The sequence below is a fragment of the Cebus imitator genome, unplaced genomic scaffold (genome assembly GCF_001604975.1).
Source record: "Cebus imitator isolate Cc_AM_T3 unplaced genomic scaffold, Cebus_imitator-1.0 Scaffold365, whole genome shotgun sequence".
Taxonomy (NCBI): domain Eukaryota; kingdom Metazoa; phylum Chordata; class Mammalia; order Primates; family Cebidae; genus Cebus; species Cebus imitator.
Window position 1 is genome coordinate 1,211,917 of NW_016107680.1, and position 5,835 is coordinate 1,217,751.

The 5,835-nt window shown below is 43.8% G+C and overlaps 1 protein-coding gene across 5 annotated transcripts in view; it reads left to right on the forward strand.

Moving 5' to 3' along the window:
• Window positions 1-5,835, forward strand: part of SNX25 (sorting nexin 25) — a 151,603-nt gene that overhangs the window by 8,845 nt on the left and 136,923 nt on the right. The gene's annotated exons all lie outside the window — the stretch shown is intronic.

Sequence of the window (5,835 nt, forward strand, 5' to 3'; positions counted from 1 at the left end):
ACAGACAGTGAACACATTCACATAGCAATCTACTGCTCCAATTGGCTTGGGTCAGACTGCTAGGATTCCTAAATGAGTTCTTTTACTAACACAAACGTTCTTTGAGTAAAACAAACTCATTTTGTTACTCGAGGGGAAAAGGAAAATAAACAGGAATTAGGGAGACTATACACAGCCTCTTTGTGGCTTTTTCCTTTGTTATGCTAATATGATAAACTAATATAAACTAATCCTCAGTCATTTGATAATGGACAATGGCATATAATATATTTACTGTCTTCAGAATATTCTTTTTTTGCATTTTAACTAGGGGATTTAAGTCATGGTAGCCATTGAGAAAAATACTTTTGAGGAAGGTGGCTTTTTGAAAACCTTAAATCATAGATCCTACCTGTCTGTAGTATAAACATTGTTTAATCCTTTTTTTTTTTTTGAGACAGGATCCGACTCTTGTCCAGGCTGGAGGGCAGTGGTACCATCTTGGCTCACTGCAACCTCCTTCTCCCGGGCTCAAGCCATCCTTCCACCTCCCACTTCACCCTTCTTAGTAGCCGGAATTACTAGTGTGTACTACCGGCTAGTTTTTGTATTTTTGGTAGAGTCGGGGTTTTGCTGTGTTGCCCAGGCTGGTCTTGAACTTCTGAGCTCAAGTGATCTACCCACCTTGGCCTCCCAAAGTGCTGGGATTACAGATCTGAGCCACCTCACCTGACTTAAATTCATAATTTTAAACTTAATTTTTTCCATATGTTGCACAATTATATGATTAAAAAAGCATCCAGAAAGGTATAGAGTGAAAAACATCTTCCCTCTAGGCAGCCACTATTAATAGTTTCTGTTTATTTCAGATACATTTGACACACATGTAGGCACATACAAATATGTATTCGAAAGGTTAAGTTTTTGATCCATGTAATCTTGGTATGTGAACAGTGATTACACATAAAGGAAAATTATGTATCTTCTATCATGATGGAACTGTTAAGGTTAGTTGGCACTATTAAAGTTAGTCAGCATAAGATGATTATATATGAAAAGTGATAACTTCAAAGTGTGAGGATACAATACATGCTTAAACCTGGAACAGAAAACAGTGCCAATCAGGTGTATGTAGGAAATGACAAAAGTATGTATTTGAATTTAGCAAAATCGTCTAAAGGAAGCAATATATATATATTCTTGTAATTTTAAAAAAACAGCAGAATGGGCCTGGAGTACATGTACCATTTGAGATTTGAGTTACCAGTGAGTATATGAGATAGATGACTCTGGGAGCTAGGATTAGTGTTGGCCAGGTTGTGGAAATGCTGGGGAATAGAACTGAATTTTAGTCTTCAGGCATGGTGACTGTTGGCATTTTCTGAGCACAGGAGTGATATCATCAGACCTGGGCTTTGAAACGTTGAATGGATATGTGATTGGGATGGACTTAAAAGGAGAAATACTGGCTGGGCACAGTGGCTAATGCTTGTAATCCCAGCATTTTGGGAGGCCAAGGCAGGTGGATCATCTGAGGTCAGGAGTTCAAGACCAGCCTGACCAAGATGGTGAAATCCTGTCTCTACTAAAAATACAAAAATTAGCCAGGTGTGGTGGTGCGTGCCTGTAATCCCAGCTACTCAATGAGCTGAGATAGTGCCACTGCACTCCAGCCTGGGTAATAGAGTGAGACTGAAAGAGAGAGAGAGAGAAATACTGTGTAGCTGCAATGATAAAAAGTGAGGGTTAATGAAGCTGTGTGAATGGGGGCAACGGGCAGTACATTCAAGAGTGAGTGAGACTTTTCTTTGATATGATTCTCATTAGTTATCATTACAGATAGGTTCAAGAATATTCTCAGGAGAGTCCTAACATTCCTTTTAAGCAATAAATTCAACCCCAAACCTGAGGATCCCACAGTATATAGCAGCAGAAGTATCCTAGCAAAGCCTCCCAAGTTGAATGTTCTACTTGGAGCCTTCTTAATTCTGGTCGTTCCCGGGGGATTTATTTCACACTCCCTTGAATCTTAAGCTGCTTTTGTTTTTTGAAGCACAGTATGTCACATTGGTGATTGAGTGTTGTCTTCTTCAAAATATCTTAGGCTTCATTTCCCAACCATATCATTTTGGGGTAGGAAAATGCCCTAGATTCCTTCAAATGTAGGATTCTTTATAGTGAGAATGGTGCCTATGGTTGTGCTAAAAAAGGTGACGCAGCAAGTTTAGTGCTGAGGGTTCATGACACAGAAAATGAACAGTGTCTGTGGAAGGCTGTTAGTACTGAAATAATTGCATACTACCTTGCCAGCATTTTAAAAATTGCAACTGTACTTTTGAAAGAAAAAAATTGCAAACTTGGAACCTGTGTTTTTATCCTTTACTGCTGTAGGTCACCTATTCCATCTAGGTTGCTTGGTTGCATGGGGATGGCAGGTAGGTAAGCAGCCCTTGGCAGGGGCTCTCCTGGATACCCTGAGGGCCAGGGGTTAGGTCTAAGTCACACCCTGCTTTAGTTTCCGAGTGTGTGCTTCTATAGTTGTGTTTTTTTTTTGTTTGTTTTTTTTTTTTTTTTTTTTTTTTTTTTNTCGAGACCATCCTGGTCAACATGGTGAAACCCCGTCTCTACCAAAACTACAAAAAATTAGCTGGGCATGGTGGCACGTGCCTGTAATCCCAGCTACTCAGGAGGCTGAGGCAGGATAATTGCCTGAACCCAGGAGGCGGAGGTTGCGGTGAGCCGAGATCGCGCCATTGCACTCCAGCCTGGGTAACAAGAGCAAAACTCCGTCTCAAAAAAAAAAAATTTTTGTTTGTAGAGATGGGGTCTCTCTGTTGCCCACACTGGTCTCAAACTCCTGGACTCAAGCCATCCTCCCTCCTTGGCCTCCCAGAATTCTGGGATTACAGGAGTGCCTGCCCTTATTTCTTGAGTATCTTGCATTCATCCACTTCTTTCCGACTTTCCTGCTTGGTCTCAACTACCATCATGTCCCACCTGGATGACTGTGACAACCTTTCCATTGGTCTCTGCCTCCATGTTGGCTCTCCCTTCCGTTCATTGTTTTAAAAATGCAAGCCTAAACAAATTCCTCTTTAGCAACATGTTTGCTTAAAAACTTTCAGTAACTTTCTGTTCTTCCTAGCTCTCTAGCCTAAATCTCCAGTCATAATTATCCTCAGTCCTCATGCTCCTCCCTCAGTCCTCATAGTGCCCAGGTCTCTGTGTCTGTAGGGACTTTACATATTGTTTTCCCTGCCTTGAGCACTCCACTGCCCCCTTTACCTAGTTGACTTCCCTTCCTTTAGACCTTAGCCACCCGTTTTGCAGAAGCTTTTCCTATCTTTCAGCTTTACATATTCTTACAGCACCACATACCTCTCCTTCACTGTAGTTGTCACAGCTGTAATTTTATAATCATTCAGATAGCTCCCGGTGTTTCCTTTTCATTAGTCATTGAACTCCATATGAAGGCAGAAATTTCCCTCTGTGTCTTTTTTTTTTTTTTTTTTTTGAGACAGAGTCTCGCTTTATCACCCAGGCCTAGAGTGCAGTGGCATGATCTTGGCTCACTACAACATCCTCCTCCCGGATTCAAGTGATTCTCCTGCCTCAGCCCCCTGAGTAGCTGGGACTACAGGCGTGAGCCACCATGCCTGGCCAATTTTTGTATTTTTTGTAGAGACAGGGTTTCACTATGTTGGTCAGGCTGGCCTTGAACTTTTGACCTCGTTATCTGCACAACTTGGCCTCCCAGAATGCTGGGATTACAGGCGTGAGGCACTGTGCCCGGCCTCTTAAGTTTTTTTAATAAGATTATGATCTCATACAGAACATCATCCCCTTGGAGTATTCCTACTTCCTCGCCCTGTCGCCCCATCAGCATTTCTGGGAGCCCACACAGTGTGCCATGTATCTGGGGACAATCTCACTTACATTTTTCTATTCCTGGTTCCTCCAAAGCACTTGAGACAGGTCTCTGTGCTGTGTCACCACTGCTGGTCTGTGAGAAAGACTTTCCCTGCTGGGGTACTGCTGTCTCAGTCCTCCAGAGTTGTGTGTCCGGAGGGGCTTGGTCTGTCCTTTGGGGTTTTTCTTTTTTTCTTTTTTTTTGAGACGGAGTTTCGCTCTTGTTACCCAGGCTGGAGTGCAATGGCGCAATCTCGGCTCACCGCAGCCTCCGCCTCCTGGGTTCAGGCAATTCTCCTGCCTCAGCCTCCTGAGTAGCTGGGATTACAGGCACGTGCCACTGTGCCCAGCTAATTTTTTGTATTTTTAGTAGAGACGGGGTTTCACCATGTTGACCAGGATGATCTCGATCTCTTGACCTCGTGATCCACCCGCCTTGGCCTCCCAAAGTGCTGGGATTACAGGCTTGAGCCACCGCACCCGGCCTTCCTTCGGGGTTTTTCTAAGCCAAGGCCACATGTATGCTTTATAGAAGCAGGGAGGCTAGCCCTGTTTCTCTTACTCAGGCATGTTTTTAAAACATTTAAAAAAAAATTTTTTTTTTCTTATGGAAGCTAAGGAGCTTATGCCCCTCCTTGTATCTTCTGTGAAGACAGCCTCTTTTCTCTTGAGGCTTCTCTCCATCTGGTTCAGACTGGCTGCTGGGACCAAGCCAGGGCTTTCTCTAGTCCCCAACCTTGAGCCTCTACACATAAGCCACCTCCCACAAGGCTGCTTCTTCCTATGTAAATCAACTCATGCAAACGTATACCTGGGGGCTGCTTGCAGGCTGCCAATTTGTTATACATGAAATTAACATCTTAACTGTTCCAGAAATTTCTGTGTTTTTCCTGAAGCAGAGTTGTTAATCTCATTTATTTTTATTTTTCCCATTTCACTGAATCTTTGTTTTTCTGAAGTTGCAACCCCGAGATAGTTCAGAAAGTTGGATGTTTCCCAGAATTGAATTTGGGTCATTCTTGAGTTCTCGTTGTTTATTCTCTTACTTTAGGGCAGTCTCAACTTTGGCCTCCTACAATAACCATCCCTATCTACTTTGAGGACTTAAGAGATTTATTCCTGAGGCTCAGACCTTGTTTTGGGCCTCAGACTTATTCAGCTGCTTACCTTGACATTTCCACTTGGCAGTCCCAGTGGTACCTGAAGCCTGAGTCCATGGTATCTTATGTTCAGTGTCTGTCTCTGTTCCTCTTGTTCCTGTGTCAGTGAATAGCACCTCTGAAAGTCAGGTCCCTCAACCTGAGTCCTTGACATCTCCTTCTCCTCATACCACATAAGCACTCCGTCAGGTCCTGTCCTTTTACTTCTTTTGCTAATTTTATTTTTTTATTCATTAACTTATTTTTGAGACAGGGTCTCACTCTGCTGCGCAGGTTGGAGGGCAGTGATGCAGTCATGACTCACTGCAGCCTCAGCCTTCTGGGCTCTAGTGATCCTCCTGCCTCACTCCCACAAATAGCTGGGACTGCAGGTGGATGCCACCACACCCGGCTAATTTTTTTTTTTTTTCCTGAAACAGGGTCTGGTTCTGTTGCCCAGGCTGGAGTGCAGTGTCATGATCTTGGCCCACTGCCACCTCCACCTCCTGGGTTCAAGCCATCCTCCCATTTCAGCCTCCCAAGCAGCTGGGTGTAAAGGTGCATGCCATCATACTCAGCTAATTTTTGTATTTTTTGTAGAGACTGGGTTTCACCATGTTGCCCCCAAGCCTGCTTAGGCCTCCCAAAGTGCTGGGATTACAGATGTGAGCTACCATGCCTGACTCTGGCTAATTAAAAAAAAAATTCGTTGGCCGGGCGCGGTGGCTCAAGCCTGTAATCCCAGCACTTTGGGAGGCCGAGGCGGGTGGATCACAAGGTCAAGAGATCGAGACCATCCTGGTCAACA